Source organism: Pristis pectinata, chromosome 7 (genome assembly GCF_009764475.1).
Source record: "Pristis pectinata isolate sPriPec2 chromosome 7, sPriPec2.1.pri, whole genome shotgun sequence".
Taxonomy (NCBI): Eukaryota; Metazoa; Chordata; class Chondrichthyes; order Rhinopristiformes; family Pristidae; genus Pristis; species Pristis pectinata.
Genome location: NC_067411.1, coordinates 47,891,192 through 47,916,010, shown reverse-complemented (window position 1 = coordinate 47,916,010; position 24,819 = coordinate 47,891,192).

The window sequence follows — 24,819 nt, the reverse complement described above, 5'->3', positions numbered from 1 at the left end:
CCCAATCGCATATGCTGCTGACCCTGCATCCCGAATAATTCACCAGAAGCCCAATCATATCTCTGACCAATCCAATCTCTAGAACCCATCAATTTGATTGACCAATCCCACACCCACATCACAGAACATAGAAGAGTGCATCAGAGGAACAGATTCCGTGCCAGCCATGACATCAGTCTAATCATCCTACCATTCCCCTCACCCCCACCCCATCCCAGCACATCTGTCACCACACTGCACTCTATAGCCAGCCTGACTTCTCCCATCTGGCCTATAATGGCAGTCATAAGCATGGTCTTCGTGCAAGGCTCCTTCTCTCACTCATAATGTCTTGGCCACAGGAGCTAGTGCTGGGAGTTCTGAAATAAAGCTGGCGCAGGCCTTCAACAATAGCATATCAACCTGCCTCCTCAGGGTCAGCAGGATCTCCTGCCTACTTTGTCAGTCACATACTGAACTCCACTAAAATGTACTCTTTGCCATCATGTATGGAGAATACCTGCTGTTTGCTGGTTAAATTGTCCTTGTTTATTTAACATAAATCCTACCCTATTTCCAACACATTGGTTTACAGCTGGACAGTAACACTTCAAAAAATACCTTCAGGTGAATTAAAAGACAAAAGGATTTTTTTCAATTGGTGATATGACAAATAGATTTGACGTTAATGCACGATCATGAATAATTTCTTCAGAGGTGCTCAAGCAAAGTCCTGCAGCATTATCATTCTACAAACTTCTACAGGGAAACCTTCATGGAGCAGGGTAACTGAGATCCTCAATGATACTTCTGCTGATGGTGCTTTGGATATCATAAGCATCACACACTGGACCTCCTCCACTGGGATCTCAATGTGCTCCTAATCACAATAGTCAAGGGAGGAGGTGCACATCAAACTCCTGGTTGAGGAGGTCCAGAGGAGGAAAGATACTTTGTATCCACAGGGGGGAAGAATACCTTCACCTTCCTTGCCATTTTGACTTTCACCCCTACTACAGCTGTTGCAACTCTGCCTGCCCTGAGGGCCCTCCTTTCCTTCCTTGTCCATTCCACGGGGAACTCTCAGCAATGTTCCCATGGTCAAGCACTCGTTTTCCCCTTGCTAACTTGTAGGATGGCATGGTGACACAGCAGCCAGTACTGTTGCCTCACAGCCCCAGCACCCCTGGTTCATTCCAATCTCTGGTGCTGTCAGTGTGGATTTTGCATGTTCCCACTGCAAGTACATGGATTTCCTCCAGGTGCTCTGGTTTCCTCTCACATCCCAAAGGCATGATAGGAGGTTAATTGGCTACAGTAAATTACCACCAGTGTAGGTGAGTGGCAGGTGATTCAGAGGGAAATTGATGGGAATGTGGGGTGAACAGTTTGCAGGAAAAATTTGTAGGGGAATGTCAATAGACTCAATGGGTTGAATGGGTTCCATAAGGTCATGAGGAACTATGGAAATCTGGAAAAGTGTGCTGCCTAAAAATAGCCCCTTCAGTTAAAAGCCAGAGGTGGAAAGGCTTAAGAAGAGCATTCATTTCTGTGGGTGCCTTTGGACATCCCAAAGCCATGGCTGTCTATGTCAGATCAGACTCAAAAGGCCTGTTTCTGTGCTGAATGTCTGCATGATTCTACGACTCAGTGCCAAACAATGGCTGCATTCTTCCTGAGCCAATCTCTAATGGCATCTTCCCATGCACAAATAATGTGGCATCTGCATCAGGCAACCAGAGATAGTGTGATTTGATCCAGAATTGTTTCTGATCATGTTCCACTACAAAAAAGATGCTGTTAGAGCACATGAAAAAAAACACCATGCATCTGAACTTCTTGGCCTTGGAACCTTGCTTGGACCACTGAACTCCACGGAATTCTGGTCTCCATGTTAAAGGAGGGCATACATGCACACTAGAAGATGCAAACCACATTTCCAAAGATGATACCAGAACTGATAGGTTATAGCCACTAAACAGTGAAATTGTTTTTTTCTCTGAAATATGAGAAATGGCTTCAAATAAAGGTCCTGAGTTTGGAACCCTTTGTTTGTCCTTAAGTATTTTGGAGAAGCATTTGCAGAAGCACAATATTTTCTATGTTTTAGAGATTTACCATAAAAACACATATACATCAATCAATTGAACTGGAAAGGCTGCAATTATTTTATGTCAATGTGACATCAATTTAACTTTGTATATTGTGAAACCAAATGGAATTCATTTATTTATCTCCCAGCCTCCTAAGAAGCTATCTTTAAGGTTCTTCACAACCTTTCAGCTGAGATATGAAACTGAAACCACACTTCAAAGTGCACATTGCCTAAGAGAAGCTGCTGATTTATAATCAGCATTCCCCAAGTGGTCTGGTGTGTGTGACACTGTTGGTGAATGAAGAAATGGGCTTGAAGTTCCTGGCTAATGGAAACTAAAAATAAAATGGCAGATTCCGGAAATTTGCAATTAAATAAAACAGAAGATGCTAGAAACACAGCAGTCAGGCAGCATCTGTGGAAAGAGAAACAAGGTTAAAGAATCTTCCATTTTCATTTTAGGTTACTGGTATTGTATGTTAATTATCCGGTCACTTATAGCCTAGGCAGAAGTAGGCTGTTTATATTTTAGCCTCCTTTCCTCTTCCAATCCCTCCTTCTGACAGGTATACGATGGCCATTCTCTCATAATAACGAGGATATAGACTAGTCTGTAAATTCTAGGCCAATGGTTGGTCAATACCCTGGAGAAATAGCCACAAGGATTTCCACTTGGGCAGCAGGAGTGAGTATTAGCTGCGAATAGCCTGATCATGAGAAAAGAAGTTGGGAAAAACAGTTTGAGTTATTGGTTCAAAGTCTAGCTGTTCCAACTTCTATCAACTGTATGTCAACATAGAATAGTCTTACACTATGGTGGAATGGAAAGAGTGTGATCCACTGAGTTTGGCACTTGGGACTGTCAGGAAAAGGTGACCAACCACAAGAGAGGCCAATGATGGAAAACTACATCCACTCTTCAGTTTCCCTCTGCTGCTCTCCCCCACCCTCATTTGGAGGGTTCCTATAATTCACCAGCACTGATAGTGACGGCCATTGCATTATGCCCAGCCCTGGTGACTTTGGCAGTGTCAATAGTTGGGACAGGGTTCCCTCCTCTCAGTGAACAGAGGAGGACTGTGACTTCACAGTGTCATGGTTTCAGCAAATGTTAGAGGTATACTCTTGATTCTCTCTTTTCTGAAGCTCAGAAGAGTACCCCTTTATGCAGGTAAGACTGTGAGTTGGAAATGGCAAGCTGAATAGGCTTTTGGGCCAGTCAAAATGAAAAATGGGAAGATGTTAAAATGGACTAGTATCCTGACCCTATTTCCCAACCCAAGCTGCACGATTTCTGTCTGTTTAAATGAATGGTTCTTGTTAGAAATCCCATGCTACAAGGTTACCCCATATCTTCAGCATACAGCTGTACAGAACAGAAACACATTAGTGAAGTCAGTCATCCTTAGCCCTCCTTGGTCCTTGCCTCCCGGAACAAAAGTAAGCATTAGATCTCACAGACAAAAGCTACCATGGATTAGCTTGTAAAGCCTATTTGGATAACTTGTGATACATTGGTCTTCTTCAAATGTTAATCATTTTTTGTGCATTCATACTGGCACCATTTACATATGAAAAATAAGTCAATTATTTTTACATCTTGTTATCTTGCAAGTGTGTGTTCCTTAATTAGAAATTCGATGCAATTGACTGTTGCAGGGTGTAAGATAAATTTACATTACTTGGTGAGGTTTTCAATCATAGCCTGGGACAAGCGTACTGTTTTATTTTTCTTCAGAACTGAACCTGTCCCTGGAGAAATTACCACCAAGGTTAATGTCTTACTGAAGAAGCAGACATGGAACATTTTGCAAAGAGAGTGAGGGCACTAAGGACGTGGGGCTAATGGAGTGTGAAAAGGTAACAGCAGTGGTAGCTGGTAGCCTGTGAAATCAACATATGTACTCTCATAAATAGGAGATGCAAAGCCTGCTTCAAGTACCAGATCAAAGATGCATTTGCTGCAAAATAAGAGATGACAAGCCAACCTGCTGTTTTTATGAGAAGTTCATCCTAAAAATTTCTCCAGGAATACCATGGGAAGTGAGAGAGATTGCAAGGTTATATAAAAGAAAAATGGATAACTGCATTGTGCACAGCAAGCATTGAGTACTGACCATCTGCTTTGGCCTAACATTTAACAGAGGTCTGGAAAAATTTAACATTGTTGGATGTCAGCTTCACATTAACTTCGACACTCACTGCTCTGTCTTTATCAGAATAGGGCCTGCTTTCAGTCACTGACCTAAAGCAAACACTGCACATGAAAGAAATGAAAGCTTATGGCTGAAATTATTTCCTGAACAATATTTACTAAAAAAGTATTTCTTCAAAATGTTTCAGGTCCAATTTAAGGTTTAGTCTCTGTGATTCACTGGAGTCACAGAATTTTGTCAACAGTATTAACTGTGCAGAGGGCACCAGGGGACTGGAACACCAGGAGGCCAATGACCAATCTGCAGGCAATGCATTGCAGCTCACAACACCTTACTGCATGAAACATGTTCTCCTCATGATATCTGTGGTTCTGTAATTAGTGCTTACCCACCTTCTGCTATAGAAACACTTTCTCCTTATTTACTCCATCAAAATCATACATGATGTGGAACATCTGCATCAAGCACGGGAGTGTAGCGGTTAACATAACACTATTACAGCGCCAGCGACCTGTGTTCAATTCCGGCCACCATCTGTAAGGAGTTTGTATGTTCTCCTCATATCTGCGTGGGTTTTCTCTGGGTGCTCTGGTTTCTTCACACATTCCAAAGACATATGGGTTAGGAAGTTGTGGGCATGCTATGTTGGCGCCAGAAGCATGGTGACACCTGCGGGCTGCCCCCAGAACACTCTACGCTAAAGGTGCATCTCACTGTGTGTTTCGGTGTACATGTGACTAATAAAGATATTTTATTTTAATTTTTTCTCAGAAATTTTCTCTGAATTTCTCCACGTTCTCCACAGACCTGAATTCCTTTACCCATGGTCCATTTGAATAAATCCACTGTAATACTTTAAATTAGAAGTATGACAGATGACATTGTTCAAACATTTAAGATTCTAAGGGGGCTTGACTGGGTAGATGTTGAGATGTTTTCACCAGTAGCAGAATCAGAAACAAGAAGATATTTTTGCAAGATAAAAGGCTGGCCATTTAAAACTAAGGCGCATCAAAATTTATTCTCACAGAGGGTAGTGAATCTTTGGAATCCCCTGCCCCTGAAGGTGGATAAATATTTGGAAGATCAAAGAATTTAGAGCTGGAGGGAGTTGGCACAGAGGAGGCCAACATGTATCAGCTATGATTATATTGAATGGTGAGGCAGGCTTGAGGTGCCTGGCGGCCAAATCCTGCTCATATTTTCTTGTGTTCTTGTCTGTAAAGAGAAGTACCCAGAATTGAACACAGTCGTCCAGCTGAGTCTAACCCCTGTTTTGTAAGCATTCACCATGACTTTTGGACTTATTAAAACATCCAAAGTTCTTAAAGGGCTCAGTAAGGTAGATACAAGGAGGATGAAACCCCTGGCTGAGAATCCTAAAACCAAGGGTGACAATCTCAGTCTAAAAGTTAGGCCATTTAGGACTGACATGAAGGGAAATGCCTTCACATTGGTGGTGAATCTTTTGAACTCTTTATCCCTGAAGGCTGTGTGGGCTCAGTCATTGAGCTCATTCAAATTGGGGGTCAATAGATTATTGGATACTAAAGGGATTAAGGAATATGGGGATAGAGCAGAAAAATGGTGTTGAAGTAGGAGATTAGCCATGACCTTGTTGAATGGCAGAGCAGGGTTGAGGGCAACATGGCCTACCTTTTGCGGTTCATTTTTCCATATTTCCTTATTTCCTAATGATCTTATGGAAGCCATTCTACTCATTGTCTATTGACATTCACCCACTAATTTCCTCTGCAACCTATTCTCCCCATATTCTCATCAATTTTCCTCTGAATCTACTGCCACCCACCTGCACTAGGAGTAATTTATACTGATCAGTTAACTTACCAGCATGTGGGAGAAAACCAGAGTACCCAAAGGAAGTCCATACAGGGAGAATGTGTAAATCCAGTTAAATTACCTCAAGACAGCAGGACTGCAGGGCTTAATCAGAAATTAGTGATAGGCAGGTCCAGAACAGATATAAGGAAATGTTTATTTATTGAAAGATCTATTAAGGTTTGGAAAATCAAACCTTATGTGTTATTCAGGCTTTGGAAAGATTCTAGGCTGAAAAGATTAATCTAGGAAGAGTGAAGTAGAAGGATAAGGTGTAATGGGCAATGGCTTGACTTCACATTGTATCTGACAGCCTAGGATCAGTGAAAGGACCTCACTGACTTGCATGGGACAGCTGTGAACTTTGAGTGGGGTGTGCTGCCCTTGACGATGTGAATCATCCCAACCTCTTGTGCAGCACTGGGACTTCCCATTTTAATACCTCGCAACTTGTTTTGGAGCTACCACTAATGGTAAAGGAATAAAGTGAGAGGTTTACAAGGCACTGGTCTGTAACTTTATAAATGGTACATTTTTATGCCAAGCAAAAGTTATTGATATCCTTTTATTTTTGTCTGTTTAGGTTAAACATGTATATAAGAGAGCGGGCATGGTGCAGCATTAATTTACAAATGTACAGAAACTTTTGGTGCATGTGTTCACATTATTGAAAAGCTGCTGGAGCTCTAACACAGCATTCACATTGCTGTAGAATATATACTTTTTATCTCAATTACCCTAAGATTACTGTCTTTCAGTTCACTCAGTCTCTACATCACGGTCCTTGTGTGAAAGTAATTGGGTCATTTCAGGTATCTAAGGTTGCTAATGATTCACGGATACTCTTCCCCTAATGTCACACACATTTGTCACAACCTCAAGTCCTGGCAGCATTCTCGTTCATCTTCTTTGCTCTCTTTCAGCTTAATGATGTCTCTCCTATAACAGAATAACCAAAACTGTACACTATACTCCAGATACAGCCTCAGCAATTGCAACATAACATCCCAGCTCTTATACTTAGTGCCCTGACTGAAGGCCAGAGTGCCAAACGCCTTCTTCACTACCCTGTCTACCTGTGACGCCATTTTCAAAGAACTATGTACTTGTACTCCTGGGTCCCTCTGTCCCACAACACTCTCCAGGGCCCAAACCATTCGCTGTGAAAATTTTACCCTGATTTGACTTCCAAAATGCAACACCTTGGATTGAATGCCATTTGCCATTCCTCAGCCCACTTACCCAGCTGATCAAGACCCCCTTGTAATTTTTGATAATCTTTTCACTGTCTAAGATACCACCTATTTTAGTATCATCTGCAAACTTACGCACCATGTCTTGTATATTCTCACCCAAATTGTTTATATAAATGATGAACAACAGCACCCATCCATCTTGCACACCACTCCAGTCCGAGAAAACAACCTTCATCCATCACCCTCTGCTTCCTACCATCAAGCCAATTATGTATCCACTTAGTTATCTCTCCCATGCAATCTAACCTTCCAGACTAGCCTGTCACAAGGGACCTTGTCAAAGGCCTTGCTAAAATCCATATAGACGACATCCATCACCCTGCCTTCATCAATCTTCTTGGTTACCTCTTCAAAATCTATAACCAATTTGTGAGACGTGATTTTCCATACACAAAGCCGTACTGACTATTCCTATTCAAACCTTGTCTATCCAAATGCTGGTAGATCCTGTCCCTCAGAGTCGCCTCCAGTAACTTACCCATCATTGATGTTCGGCTCACCGGCCTGTAGTTTACTGGCTTGTCTTTGCTGCCCTTAAATAATGCCAAAACACTATCTGCCCTCCAGTCTTTTGGAACTTCATCCATGGCTAAAGATGATGCAAATATCTCTGTAAGGGCCTCTGCAATTTCTATCCTAGCTTCCCACAAGGTCTGAGGATGCACTTGGTTATGCCCTGGGGATTTATCCATCTTAATGTGCTTTAAGGCCGCCAATACCTCCTTCTTGGTAATTCTTGTATGGTCCAGGATATCACAACTTATTTGCCTCAATTCCTTAGCTTCCATGATCTTTTCCACAATAAAAACTGATGAGAAATATTCATTAAAAATCTCACCCATCTCCTGTGGCTCCATACGAAGACAGCTATGGGGACCTAATCTCTCCCTAGCCACCCTTTCACTTTTAATATACCTATAGAATTTCATGGGCTTTCCTTAATCTTGCCTGTCAGATCCATCACATGCCTACTTTTTGCCCTCCTGATTTCTCTCTTAAGTGGACTCATCGAGGGATTTGCTTGATCCCAATTGCCTAAATCTGATGTACGTCTCCTTTTTCCTGACCAGAGCCTCTATATCTCTAATGAACCAAGTTTTCTTAAACTTGCCAGCCTTGCTCTTCCCCCTAACATGAACATACTGTCCTGAACTCTTGATATCACACTTTTTAAAAACCTCCCACCTGCCAGGTGTCCCTTCACTTGCAAACAGTCTCATCCAATCGGCATCCATAAGTTCCCACCTAATGCCTCCAAAATTGGCCCTGTTCCAATTTAAGACATAAATATTTCAAAGGAAAATGGGTTTTAACATAATGAAAACAACTTTCTTTTGCTTTTGGAAAGGTGTAAATATGATAATCTGGCTTCTACTTTAACCTTCTATTTGTTCTTCATTCCTTATGAGAATTTGTGTTGTAAATATTAATTTTGTTCTGAATTTGTTGGTGTGCTGTCCATGAGAATTAGTTAATATGGCCAGGCACTCTGTCAGCTGGATGATATCACAAACTGTTGGGCAGTAGGAGCACCTAACAGCACCAACAGTGAGAAAAGGGAAGCCTGTGACACAAACAATGCTGTGATATCGTGAGGAGCTTAGATTCATAGATTCATAGAATTATACAGCACCAAAACAGGCCCTTTCAACTCAACTCATTCATGCCAACCAAAATGCTTATCTACACTAACTCCACTTACTTGCATTTGGCCCATATCCCTCTAAACTTTTCCTATCAAGGTTACTGTCCGTATGTCTTTTAAATGTTGTAATTGCTCCTGCCTCTACCCACCTCCTCTGGCAGTTTGCTCCATGTATCAACCAACATGTGAAAAACGTGCCCCTCAAATCCCCTTTAGATCTTTTCCCTATCATCTTAAACATATGCCCTCTAATTTTAGACTCCCTTACAGTGGGAAAAAGGCGGTGACAAATACCTTATCTATGTGCCTCATAAATCTCTATGAGGTCACACCTCAGCTTCCTTCACTCCAGGGAGAACAATCCCAGCTGATCCAATCTGTGTTTTTTGAGATCAATTTGTTTTATTTTTGATAGTGAAAATCTGGGCCGTTATATTGTCTAGTCACTGAAGCATTACATCAAGTAATGGGCAATTCATATTTAAATAGAACTTCTGTGTAAGGGCTCACTGTGAATTAGGAGGAGCTTAAACAAGTAATTAATCATAATTCATTCACAAGAGCTGGTAATAAAACAGAATGAATATGTCAAAGCCGGATGGCAGTGGTGATGAGAATAAGGAGGTAACAGTTACAGAGAATTATACTCAAGGGTCTGGTAAGAGACATTTTGGAGTAGTGTATGCATAAATCAGAGTTAGAGCATTCAAGCAGCTAGTTGTGGAGGGATGGGCATATTTCCAGGAGAAGACAACAAAATCAAGGACTTTGGTGAGTCTAATGGCTGAAGGCAGGCATGAAGGACTGAATCCTTGAAGAGCCTGCCTTTACATCATTGCCGGATTATCGAGATAAACACAATAGTTTCCCCTACCCTTGTCACTCTGGCTGTACGTGAGTAGGAACAGCACTTAAAGGAGTCCCACAGTTAGATTTTATAGGACATATGAGGAAACTCTTCCAGAGTATCTGTCCTCTTAAAAGCCCTCTCGCATTTACACAAAGATGGGCTGCAGGCTAAAAGCTTTAATTGGAAGCAATGGGCTCATGGGGATCAAAGGAACTCAGACCAGCTATAATGGTGAATGCTTGGGTATCAATTACTGTCACCATTACCAATGTCGTTCACACTGACACATCTTGCTTCATTTACAGAGTGAATAGGATCCTTTATACCAACAGTCAGTCAGTACACATATGATCCATCAACTTTGCTTTCACTGAAGGCCACAGAACTACTTAAGAGGCACTTAGACAGTGACAGTATTGGCTGGAATATGAGTCCGGACCAGCAGTGAATAGTATCATGCATTGCCCTAATCCTCATAACCTCCTGTTGTGAAACATAGAGGTTACTAGACAGGGAAAGTGTTCTTCAATGTAAAGGCAGCAGGAATAACTTTAAATTTGGTCCATAGATGTTTGCTGGACAAAAGTGTAAAAAGATAAGGAGCCAAGTCAGTTGTATGATAAGCCACTCTCTCATTGAAAGGGCAGGGCAGGACCAAGGATAAATGATCTGTTCCTCTTCCTCTCAATAAGCTGCAAGGTGATGATATCAATGCTGATGGCAAATGATCAGTGATATTAATGGGATACAAACTGCTGTCTGGCATAAGTGGATATAATGTTAGCCTGAAGGACCATGTCTTCTTGGTAAAAGCTGGTGAATGTTATTTGGTTAATGGTTAATATATTTGGCTTTTCATACTTCAGTCCCAAATTGGACCTCAGGGTCCTCTAGTGAAGTAAAATGAGATGGTTCTTGATTCCAGAAGCCTGACAAGACTGTGCACTTCTCAAGTACGATGGCCAGCCTATTGACTTACAATGTAACTTCTGGCTTCAGACTAGTATGAAAGAGGGTCTCACTCATACTCACCTATCCCACTGCAGAAGATCACATAGAATTACAGGGTTTTTGTCAACAATTACACATTTAAAATATAATAATAGCAGTCTTTGAAATTACAAAGGTGTTTATTAACGAGTATTCAGAGGTTATGAAAGTATAAAGTATTATCCTTGGTCACATCTGTACAATATAGTCATACTGTATTCTGCTTCTGAAATTTGGCTCCAACTTGCATTTAGAACTTGAAATTGAGGATGAATTTCTGCCCTTTTTTAACTTCATAGGAGATTTCTTGGACACCAGTAAGTCCAGTGAGGCATTTAGAAGAAGCTTCCTTAATTAGGGAGTGATGAGCAGGTGGAATTTACTGTCACTTGAAGCATCTAGAAATGAATTGCGTGAATACATTTGAAGACAAGTTGGGTAGATGAGGAGTAAAGATATGGAAGCTTATGTTGACAGTGTGAGTTAAAATAGGATGGAAAGGGGCTTAAGTGCAGTGGTAAAGGCTGGCAGAGACCTGTGGAGACAAATAGATTGGTTCTGTGTTGTAAAATCTACGTTAATCTTGGGAATATAATCTAATACCATGTAGCAAAGAAATTCCAGGAATATTTAATTTACATAGCTGTAGTAAAGCCACCAAGTGATGTTATCTAGTATTTCATTCTTTCTATTACCAACTGGCTTTGAAGTACATTTTTATTAACGAAAAAAAATATTGCTGAAACTACAGGAATTTCAAAGAAAATGGAAGTCCTATGTAGAGAATAGGTTGGCACATGTTGCATGAAACAAATGGTTGGTGTCTGGACTGTAATTTTCTATGAATCCTTGTTGCTGTGGTAACAGAATTATTATTCAGAGTGTTCATGAGAGGTTTAAATTGCAGGTTTAAATTGCAGGTTTAAATTGCATGCTATATTATTGCTTTGTTGATTATTCTCCAGAGCCTTATCATGTACTCATGGAATAGCGGAATGATGTAGCTATGAAGGAGGTTATTTGATCGACCATGTTGGGGGTGGCTATTTAAAACAGTTAAATAAATAAATCTTACTTCCTTGCTCATCCCAAAGGCTGTTTATCCTGTCCAAATTTATATTCAAGCCCTTTGGAAAATAGTCTGTGTAACTGCTTCCACCACCATTTGAGGAAGTGCATTCTGGTGCTGTGCAATTCCAGTTCAGACAGTTCCATTGCTGTTTTAGTGTTGGCAGTTTTTCTGGTTCCTCCATAAAAAATGTTTGTATTTATTTGAGGCTGCTTCCTTTTCTTCTGAAAGATCCTTCCATTTTCAGTTGCGACACTGCCAGATTTGGCATCATTTATTTTCCTGTTGGATAAATTGTGATACATTTCCTTCTACACCTTCATCCAATCCTTTGGCACTTCTATTCGGTTGCTGATATTTTTTTGTGGTAAGAATGATGATAGCAGGCTTTAAGAGACCATAGTACAAAAAAGTAGAAACTTGCCAGGTCAACAGCCCTCCAACTTGCTTGGCTAGTCAACATGATTATGTTATACCTTCTACCTCTACTCCAATTTTCCATTCAATCCCCATATCTCTTGATTCCTTTTTTATCCAAAATTCTATTTATTTTGTCTTGAATATATTCACTTCCTGAGTATCTACAGCCCTCTAGGATGCAGAATTCCATAAATGGACAACTCTTTCATGAAGAAACGTCACCTCATTTAAGCTCTTAACATTCTGAGACTGTGACGTTCTGTTCTAGACCTCGAGCCAGGGAAGCACCCTCTCAGCATCTACCCTGTCAAGATTCTCAATGTTTCCTTATGATCACCTTGCATATGTCTAAACCCCAGGGGCAGAAAGCCTAGTCTAAATAACCTCTTCTCAAAGCAGAACCTCCTACCCAGGAATTGGTCAAGTGAACCTCCACAGTGCTCCCTCTAGGAAAAGTTTTTGCTTCCTTTAGGGAGATCAGATTAGTACACAGTACTCCAAGCAAGGTCTCACCAGACTATTACATCATTGCCATGAGGTTTAATTGACACAAAATACAGCTCCATAGCACCTACTGTTTGGGTAGTAAAGATGCCAAATGGGTTCCAACATGGTAACTGGTGTGAACATGGAAGTTTGTATGCTGTATTGGGAAAGTGCAGATGTGTGCAATGCTACTCCCTGGTCCAAGTATGCAGAGTAGATAGATTATGAGATCAATCTGTTGAAACTCTGATCTGACACTGCGATTGCAGGACTGGGACATCACACTCCAGATGAGGCTGATTTGCTCAGGTGAACAAGTGCTCATCAACAGGATGAACCACCTTGTCACCATGAATTCCCATTAGTACTATTTAAAGAATCATCATATACTTGTCATCAATAAGATCACCACCTGCAACATTAAATCTGTCTTCCTCTATGCAGATGCTGTTTGACATGCTGAGTTTTCCACCATTTTCTCTTTTTTAAATGAAATCTTTGTGAGATCAATAGAGATTGTTTTATGTAAACTGTTGCAATGATTTTACAATTGTTTAGTAATTTCCAGTGCTCTTCGCTGAAAGGAAGTGTAATTTTGTAATGCTCTACTCTTTAAGTCTGTAGATGCTCAGGCATTGAATATGCTCAAGACAGATGTTGAATACTAAAGGTGAAATGTGTCATATCCTGAAGGAATTTGTATTGACTCCCACACAATCCCACTGATCGCAGATTCAGAATGATAAGCAGGAGGTAAGTAGAGCAGGACAAACTGCTGAAAGGAGCAAGGGGGTTTATTCACTCAGGCTGTCTAGGGAACATCTTATTGCAAGAACATCCAGCAGTGCTTCAGCCGGGATACCCTTGCATTAAGATGTCACAGACCCAGACACAGCTGTAGTCTTGGTCTAGAGTGCCAGTGTCTGTCACTGTCATGGTCAGCAAGAGCTTTTATGATCTGGATCCTTTTGGACTGGAACTAGTGATATTGGCAAATTTTGCGGTTTGACCCTAGTAGTGCATAAGGGGAGAGATTGAATGTGAGGGCAGGGTGGGAAGGGTATCATTGACCCTGTCTATTCCAAGAGAGCAAAGGGTATTTGGTGGAAATAAGAACTGAAAAGAAGGTTTAGGTGATTAGGGCCCAGTCACCTTCAGTTTCAACCCCATGACTGGCAATACACTCAGACTGCCTGCTCCAATGATGGCAAGCACTTCCTCATCCATTAGATTGAGGTGATCCTTGCAATATGTTTGGGTGCTGCAGTCATTGTGACTGAATAGCTTGTCATGTGTACAAGCTATAGGACAGTGCTAAGAGTATCAGGTTAAGTTGGAACACATCAATGTTTGGAGTGCATTCTGATAGAATTTGTTGCCAGGTCACAGATGACACTGCAGTATATTGAGCAGTGCTTGATGCTGATGGAACAGTTGGTGGGATACACATTCACTAACCTTTACTCTTTGTGTAAGGTTATTAAATTACTCCTGGTGTAGCATCCTGGCATTCATTCCTGGTAATATCTCACACAATCTTCACCTCCACTTCCTTTTCAGAGTGTGTCAAGAGTGCATCCTGACCCTGCGAAAAGCAGGAGCTCTCCCTCTCTGCCTCTTGTACCAAGGCCTCCAAAGTAGCACCCAGAAACCATTCCATTCTTGAAGGGTCAGTTCTGGTTGCAAAAAAGCTGGCCAAACCTGCAGCCCATGGACCCATGGTCCTCCCCTTTAAAAGGTACAGACTGGCTTTAACCAGTGCCAGCCACTTATTTGGCCCTGTGAGGTGATGCTAATAAACAGCGTAGTTAATGCTGACTGTCCACTGAAAACTCTACAATAAGCAGGCATGGCAAACTTGGTGTGCTGTCTGCTATTGAATAAACATGTACAGGCTAATTGTGATCCACCCTTCCAGTTTCAGGGGATGTTCAATTAGGATCCAAACACCTCCCTAAACCTTGACCACTGAACTACCAGCAATACCCCAAGAAATTGGGAAGGGTACTGAGTGATATCAGATATAAAGACATTGATTATGTTGGTAGACCTGAGCTGCTGGGTGTTATCCTTGTACTCCTTAGGGCAGGACAAAGGATTTAATTGAGCTATTCAGAACTCTGAAGGGTATTCTGAGCACTACACTTACCATCAAACAGTTAGATGTTTCAACCAAAAAAATGTCTCTCTGATTTTCTGGAGGACAGAAAAAGGCAATGCAAAATGGATGTCTGCCAAGTCAATTAGCAGTAGGCTACCAGTGTACATATCTGAAGTGAGAGCCCAAGGCACTGCTTTGAATCAAAATAATAACATGAATTAGAAGTGTGCAGCTAAAATGTCCAAGCAAGTACTGAGCCTTGGAACCAACCTCTACCACTTTGAATGGGAACTGCTAGATTTCAAATCAAACTATTTGAGATTGTCTTGGAGTTGTTCTGCACACTTTCAAGAGTTAACTCTAAAGCTAGTGCTGACAGTCAGAGAAAAAGCACATATAAAGCTTGCTTGAAAAAAAACAAGGTGCTGGAGGAACTCAGCAGGTTAGGCAGCATCTGTGGAAAAAAGCAAGCGGTCAATGTTTAGGGTCAGGACCCTTCTTCAGGTGTTGTGAAAAAGGGTCCTAACCCGAAATGCTGACCATCTGCTTTTCTCCATGGCTGCTGCCCAACCTGCTGAGTTCTTCCAGCATCTTGTTGTTTTTTCATCTAGGTTCCAGCATATGCAGTCCTTTGTCTCTCTTGCTTTCTTCCCAGTTGAAAGTTGACTGTGCAAATGTTCTGCAACATGGAAGAGCAATGGGTAGGGAAATGAGGTTCAAACTTTTCGACTGTGGGATATAACAGGTCACTGAGTTACACTTCACCTTTACATTTTCTTGTGGCAGTGCCTTTGGAAAGAATGCTCCACAGAGAATTCCTGTCATGTGCCTAGTAGCTCAATGTTTCTTTTCCACTTGACATTTTGTTTTGTGTTTTACTCAATAAAGGAAACTAAATATGTATTGTGAGGAAACAGCTACCCACTTTTTTATCTCCATTGGAAGCAGAGGATGAACCAAATTTTGATCTGTTTTTGTGCTCTATGAGATCACATAACGTATTGAAGAAGAGCAATACTTAGTACTGTTTTGGCAAGCATGGGTTTATAGCATTACTTGGGATGTCATTTAATCATTGCTCTATTATATCTTGTTGATAATACAGTCATATACTATTAATGTCACATGGGAGTATCATATATTATTTGGACTTGTTAGGAATAGTATAAACCTATTAATAGTGCATCTATCACTACATTACAGATATTACTGGCAAATTATTATTTTTGCCATTATTGAAAAAGAGAAGAGATTTGGAAGATGTTAATACAATGTTTTTATAAGCACTGCACTTCAATAATATGATTCCCGGAGGAAATGAGAATCTATATTTCTTGGTTGTCAATGGTGATCCATTTTGAGATGTAATTGTTAGTTTCTTCCTAAGAAGAAGATGAGGACAATTAAATAGGTTAGTATAAACCTAAGGAGCCATGCAGCCTTTTAAGCGGAGAGGAAGGGGAATAGCTGAGCCTGGAGGCCAGGAGGTAGGAATAAATGTTTCCAGCCCATGTGCACCAGCAGAAAATAATCCATCAATAATGTCTGCCTAATCTTTTAGCTAAGTATGGATCCAGTGATGGTGAATGGAGGCATGTCACAAACTCACTTTAAGCCAAAATTAAACTCAGACAACGCCAAATACCAAGGATTTTCTATTCATTTTTCTGCACTTCTCACATCAAATTCCGCCTTCCATGTAGTATGTGTTATCTCTTATCCAAAAGCCCGGAGGTACTGAAATTAATATTTTTAACCACTGTGTTAGCAGTTTAATTGGACAAATTTAAAATATCTTGAGGTCATTATATCAGCCATATTTGATACTGTGCCAGTTCTGTCATCTTATCATATAACACATTCATAATTAATCTTTTAAAGGTTACTGTTTTTTTTAAACATGAATGCATGAGTCTATGATATTTTGAGTCTTACATCAGCACACAGTTCCCCCTGCAAAGCTCACTTGCCATCACTTCTGTGGATTGGCTTAAAGTAAAGCAGCAAAGTATCAAACGGATGATGGAAGGAATGTTCAGATCAAAGGACAATGAATGGAAAATATAGAAACAGAGAATAGGAGCAGGAGTAAGCCATTTGACTCATCAAGCCTGTTCCACCAATCCATAATATCTTTACTGCTCATCCAAATTCAGGAATCTCTTCCTGTTTTCACCCCATATCCTTTGATCCCCTTTATCCTAAGGAAAGGTATCCAACTCCTTCTTGAATATCCCCAGTGAAGTCAAATTGAGAGTTACAAAAGGTAAATAGAAATAACCAACTTATCAATAAAAGAAAGAAGGTAATCCAAAAGTATTATTCAAAATACTTCTGGAATAAAAGTAGCTGGCATATTACCTTCTGCAAATGAAATGTTGAAAAATGTATAGAAGTAAAACAGATAATGCTGAAAATACTCCCATGTCAAGCAGCAACTGTGGAGAGAGAAAGAGTCAAAGTTTCAGTTTGAAGACCCGTTCATTAAATTTCCTGCATATATAGAATTGTGCTTTGGGAGCATTTATGCAGCACTTTTAATTTAACAAATCCATCCCAAAGTGATTCTACAGGTATATAATGAAACACAAGAGTATTAGGGCTCCTGACCAAAAGCATGGACAAAGAGGCAGGTTTTATGGAAGGCCTTAAACAAGGAAATGGAGGCAGAAAGATGCAATGCTTTGGGAGGGAATTTCAGAGCTCAAGTTATTTGTAGCAGCAAGCATTGTCACTGAAGGTGGAGTGTTTAAATTAGATGGTAACGAAGAAGCTAGAATTGGATAGGATTATAAGGCCAGAAGATGTGGCAGGGTAGGGAGGAATGAGATCCTGAAGGAGTTTGAAAGCTAGTTCAGGAATTTCAAAATTAAGGACGCTGCCTGACTCTTGTGGATCAGCAAGCACAGGGCAATGGATAAACGGGAATTGCTACTAGCAGCAGAGATTCAGTTGATAAATGACCGTAGGACAGAAGGATGGCAAACCGTCTGGCGTGTGTCTGTGTCCCCTGTCCTTAGGGAACAGCGATAGGGAGCAGACCGGAAGGAGGGCTAGGATGTAAGAAAAAGTGAAGGTTTTTCATGAGGAACAAGGCAGAAAAGATGAGAATGAAGACATGATTAAGAAAATTGGTAAATGCATTTATGTTCTAGTCAATGTAACATTTGGAAGTGCAGATGCAAATGAGTTCAGAGAATCGTAAGGGGAGTTGGAAGTAGATGTGGACATTGCTGCCAATGGTGGCATTTATTGTCCATGCTTAATTACATATAGAAACGTAGAAAACTACAGCACAATTCAGGCCCTTCGGCCCACAAAGTTGTGCCGAACATGTCCCTACCCTAGAAATTACTAGGCTTACCCATAGCCCTCTACTTTTCTCAACTCCATGTACCTATCCAACAGTCTCTTAAAAGACCCTATTGTATCTGCCTCCACCACTGTTGCCAGCTGCCCATTCCATGCACTCACCACTCTGAGTAAAAAACTTACCCCTGATATCTCCTCAATACCTACTCCCCAGCACCTTAAACCTATGTCTTCTTGTGGCCACCATTTCAGCCCTGGGGAAAAGCCTCTGACCATCTACCTCATCAATACCTCTCATCATCTTATATCTATCAGGTCCCCCCTCATCCTCTGTCGCTCCAAGGAGAAAAGGCCGAGTTCCCTCAAACTACTTTCATAAGGCATGCTCCGCATTCCAAGCAGCATCCTAGTAAATCTCCTCTGCACCCTCTCTATGGTTTCCACATCCTTCCTGCAGTGAGGCGACCAGAACTGAGCACAGTACTCCAAGTGGGGTCTGACCAGGACCTATATAGCTGCAACAATACCTCTCAGCTCCTAAATTCAATTCCCCAATTGATGAAGGACAATACACCATATGCCTTCTTAATCACAGAGTCAACCTGCGCAGCCGCTTTGAGCGTCCTATGGACTCAGACCCCAAGATCCCTCTGATCCTCCACACTACCAAGAGTCCTACCATAAAGACTATATTCTGCCATCATATTTGACCTACCAAAATGAACCACTTCACACTTATCTGGGTTGAACTGCATCTGCCACTTCTCAGCCGAACTTTGCATCCTATCTATGTCTCTCTGTAACCTCTGATAGCCCTCCAAACTATCCACAACACACCCAACCTTTGTGTCATCCACAAACTTACTAACCCACCCCTCCACTTCCTCATCCAGGTCATTTATAAAAATCACAAAGAGCAAGGGTCCCAGTACAGATCCCTGAGGTACACCACTGGTCACCGACCTCCATGCAGAATACGACCCTTCAACAACTACTCTTTGCTTTCTGTGGGCCAGCCAGTTCTGAATCCACATTGGAATGTCCCCTTGGATCCCATGCCTCCTTACTTTCTCAATAAACCTTGCATGGGGTACCTTATCAAACGCTTTGCTGAAATCCATATACACTACATCTACCGCTCTCCCCTCATCGATGTGTTTAGTCACATCCTCAAAAAATTCAATCAGGCTCGTAAGGCAGGACCTGCCCTTGACAAAGCCATGCTGACTATTCCTAATCATATTATACCTCTCCAAATGTTCATAGATCCTGCCTCTCAGGATCTTCTCCATTAGCTTACCAACCACTGATTGAGACTCACTGGTCTATAATTCCCTGGGCTATCCCTACTCCCTTTCTTGAATAAGGGAACAACATCCGCAACCCTCCAATCTTCCGGAACCTCTCCCATCTCCATCGATGATGCAAAGATCAACATCAGAAGCTCCGCAATCTCTTCCCTTGCCTCCCGCAGCAGCCTGGGGTACATCTCATCCTGTCCCGGCAACTTATCCAACTTGATGTTTTCCAAAACTTTCAGTACCTCCTCTTTCCTAATATCTACATGCTCAAGCTTTTCAGCCCGCTGCACGTCCCCACTACAACCCGCCAGATCTTTTCCTGTACTGAATACTGACATAAAGTATTCATTAAGTACCTCCGCCATTTCTTACGGATCCATACACACTTTCCCACTGCTGCACTTGATAGGCCCTATTCTTTCGCATCTTATTCTCTTGCTCTTCACATACCTGTAGAATGCCTTGGTGTTTTCCTTAATCCTGCCCGCCAAGGCCTTCTCATGCCCCCTTCTGGCTCTCCTAATCTCCTTCTTAAACTCCTTCCTATTAGCCTTATAATCTTCCAGATGTCTAACATTACCTAGTTCTCTGTACCTTTTGTAAGCTTTTCTTTTCCTTTTGACTAGATTTATTATAGCCCTTGTACACCACAGTTCCTGCATCCTTTCGTGACTCCCCTGTCTCATTGGAACATGCCTATGCAGAACTCCACACAAATATCCCCTGAATATTTGCCACATTTCTTCCATATTTTTCCCTGAGAACATCCGTTCCCAATTTAATCTTCCAGTTTCCTGCCTGAGAGCCTCATAATTCCCTTTACTCCAAGTAAACGCCTCTCTAGTCTGTCTGTTCCTATCTCTCTCCAGTGCTAACGTAACGGAGTTAGAATTAAGATCACTATTACCAAAATGTTCACCCACTGAGAGAACTGACACCTGACCAGGTTCATTTCCCAATACCAAATCAAGCACAGCCTCTCCTCTTGTAGGCCTATCTACATATTGTGTCAAGAATCCTTCCTGAATACACTTAACAAACTCCTCCCCATCTAAACCCCTCGCTGTCTGGAGATGCCAATCGATGTTTGGGAAATTAAAAACCTCAATCCCAACAACTCTGTTATTCTCACACTTTTCTAGGATCTGCTTCCCTACCTGCTCCTCAATATCCCTGTTACTATTGGGCAGCCTATAAAAAACACCCAGTAAAGTTATTGACCCCTTCCTGTTCCTAACCTCCACCCACAGAGACTCCGTAGACAGTCCTTCCACAACGTCCACTTTTTCTGCAGCTGTGACACTATCTCTGATCAACAGTGCCACTCCTCCACCTCTTTTACCTCCTCCCTGTCCTTTCTGAAACATCTAAACCCAGTACTTGAAGCAACCATTCCAGTCCCTGAGCTATCCAAGTCTCCATAATGGCCACCACATCATAGCTCCAAGTATTGATCCAAGCTCTAAGCTCATCCGCCTTGTTCATAATACTCCTTGCGTTAAAATAGACGCATCTCAAACCTGTCTGAGCATGTCCCTTCTCTATCACCTGCCTATCATACCTGCTACTAGCTTTCTCTATTTGAGAGCCAAACGCCTCTTCCCCAGTCTCTCCAGTTCAGATCCCACCCCCCAACAATTCTAGTTTAAACCCTCCCCAGTAGCCTTAGCAAACCTCCCCGCCAGGATATTGGTCCCCCTGGGAGTCAAGTGCAACCCTTCTTCTTTGAACAGGTCATACCTGCCCCAAAAGAGGCCCCAATGATCCAGAAATCTGAATCCCTGCTCCTTACTCCAATCCCTCAGCCACGCATTTAACCTCCTCCTCATTCTGTTCCTATACCCACTGTCACTTAGCACAGGCAGTAACCCGGAATTACTACCTTTGAGGTCCTGCTTCTCAACTTCCTTCCTAATTCTCTATAGTCTTTTTTCAGGACTTCATTCCTTTCCCTACCTATGTCATTGGTACCAATATGTACCACGACCTCTGGCTGTTCTCCCTCCCCTTTCAGGATATCTTGGACGCAATCTGAAACATCCCGGACCCTGGCACCTGGGAGGCAAACTACCTTCCGAGTTTCCTTCCTGCGTCCACAGAATCGCTTATTTGCCCACCTAACTATAGAGTCCCCCATCACTAGTGCCCTCCTCTCTCCTTCCCTACCCTTCTGAGCCACAGGGCCGGACTCTGTGCCAGAGACACTGCCACTGTTGCTTCCCCCAGGTAGGCTGTCTCCCCCAACAGCACTCAAGCAAGAACACTTATTGTCAAGGGGTACAGCCACAGGGGTGCTCTCTAGTACCTGACTCTTCCCTTTCCCCTTCCCCCTCCTGACTGTGACCCACTTGCCTGACTCCTGTGGCCCCAGTGTGACCATCTGCCTGTAACTCCTTTCTATCACCTCCTCATTGTCCCTGACCAGACGAAGGTCATCGAGCTGCATCTCCAGTTCCCTAACATGTTCCCTCAGGAGCTGCAGCTTGACACACCGGGTGCAGATGTAGCCTTCCCGGAGGCAGGGAGACCCCGGGAACTCCCACATCTGACACTGAGTACAGGAAACCACACTCATACTCCTTCCTTTCCTCAAGTCACCTACCTTTCCTCACCTCTTTATGCCGAAGCCACTTCAGCCAAAGCCCAAAACACTCTGCTCCCTCTCACCCCGCTGCCCGCTCCGACATTGCCCACTGGATATGGCGGTTTGCTTTTTAAACTGCCCGCGCCTGACCTGCTGACTTCACGCGCCTGCACAGTCCGGCCCTCACTATTTCCAATTAAAAACTTATAAAACAACTTAAAAAAGAACCTTATAAAATCTAACTCTTATAATAAAAACCCTATTAAAATAAAAAGAAAGAAAAACTTATCTCAGAACCTCAGAACTGAATTGCCTCAGAACTGAACAGACAACAGTGTTGCTGAGTCTGGAGTCACATGAAAGCCAGAGTGAGTAAGCACAGTGGATTTCCTTCTCTGAAGGACATAAGCAAACTAGATGGATTTTTACAATTCTTATAGATACCATTACTGATTTAAAATTCTTTTAATTTTAAATTTAAAGTGCCAAGCTCCCTTTACTCATTTGAACTCATGTTTCTGAATCAAATGCTTCAGAAACATAAGTGTTATGCTATTGTCCATTGCATATGTACACCCCTAAAAAAAATTTAATCCCACTCAGTGCATTAATTTTTCTCAGTGAAGAAGGTTATTTGTATCTCTGCTTTCCACAAACCTGCAAAGTCTCAAGGTCATTTGCAATCAATTACTTTTGAGGTTGTCACTGTTGTTATATTGTCAATTGCAGCAGCCAGTTAGATAATTGACAGTTTACTTGACAGTTTATTTGTGAAGGCATTAAAAGATGGATAAATATTGATCAGAAATTTCAAAGTAGACTCTCCCAGTCACCAATTATATCGAGTCATAGAATCATACAGCACAGAAGCAGGTCCCTCAGCCTACCAAATCTGTGCTGACCATCAAGCGTCGATTCACATCAACACCAATCCCATTTTATCCTTCCTGTATTCCCAGTTACATCCTCCAGATTCTACCATACTCCTGGGGCAATTTACAGTGGCCAATTAACCTCCTGACCTGTATATATTTTGGACGTGAAAGGAAAGCGGAGGACCCAGAGGAACACTATGCGGTCACAGAGAGAACATACAAACTTCACACAGACACCATCAGAGGCGAAGATTGAATCCGAGTTGCTGGGGTTGTGAGGTGGTAGATGCAACATAATGTCACTTCTGTTTAAAAAGAACTATTGCAAAGCCTTGCGAAATAATTGTGAGACTTCTCTAAGATTAACAACAACTTTCCACTCAACTTACAAGAGATGATAGAGCATCAGGGAAGCAATTTCTTCTGAAACAACCAGCATTTCCCTCCAGAAATGGTACAGTAGAATCATTTACACCACTTGAAAGGGCAGGCAGGGCTTAATTTAATGGCTAAGTCTATAAGACCCTGTACAATAATTATACATTACTTTTAATTTCACCTTCTCCGAATGAATCATTCAGATGCTAAGGTCTTTGCTTTTTGACTGTGGCTTATTAAAGGTTATTAATAGGTAGAGAGAAAGGGAGAGGCCTTAACACAAAATAATAAGTGTACCAATCAGTAGAGCAGTTTACATTTAACAAGCATCTTGCACTCAAGAAACAAAGCAGACTGGTTCAGAGTTGCTGCTAAGTGGAATCTTCATTTATCAGATCTGTAAATTGGGAAGCCAGCTCTTATTAGAGAGAAACAATGGAGTAATGCTTGGCATTTCTCATACACATCAGGAGATTTATCATGTTTTTGTATTGTAGGTTACTGGTTGAAAACAAGGATAGAAAATAATTAAAATAAGTCTTCTTCCATACAAAATCAGGCAGTACCTTGTCTCAAATACATTTTAATGATGTGTCAAAGCTTTCTCAAAAGTGCTGTTTCATTTGCTAATCAGCCTGTTTCTTTTATAATAATGATTTTTCTTCTTGAATTTAGTCAGAATTTGGATTGACTTCGCAACTCCACTTTGACATAATATCGTTATTAATCCCTTTGATCTCTAGATGTTAATCATTCTCCCAAGCTAAGAAAACATCAGCGTGCACTTATATGCTGAACTAATTGGTATTTGTCAGTGTATTTTGCACCTTTCCTTTTGATTTATCCTTCAGGGTAATCCATTACAGTTTCAGCTGTATAGCTGTAATGGCTTTTTTTTTGAGTTCTGGTGCTAGTATCATCTGTTTTAATTTGTCTGTGAATTGCAGCTTACATTATTTAAAGATTGCTATGATCCTTCCTGGTAAGGTGAAGTAAGGGGAAAAATCATCCTACCCTCCCTGTAGTTAATAAACACTGGGATAAAAACTATCCTGGATGGAGAAATGAGGTTGAATGCCTATATCTTTCCTCACCTGAAACTCACTTTCAACTGAGTATCAAGTAGACACATAACATAACTACTTGTTCAAGATAACTTTACCCTGAAAAATAGTCAAAAAACATAACATAAATACTTGCTTCATTTTCCAGGATGCATTGCATCCTCTGCAATGGACACAGAAGAGACCACAGATGTTGGAATCTGGAACAACAAACAAGATGCTGCAGGGACGCAACAGGTCAGGCAGTATCTGTGGAGGGAAATGAACAGTCTAATGTTTCAGATCAAGAGCCTTCAGCTGGACTGAAAGGGAGAACGGAGATAGCCAGTATAAAAATGGTGAAAGGAAGGTGTGGAGCAAGAGCTGGCAGGTGATAGATGCATCGGGGTGAGGAGGGGTGATAGATAAATGGAAGAGGG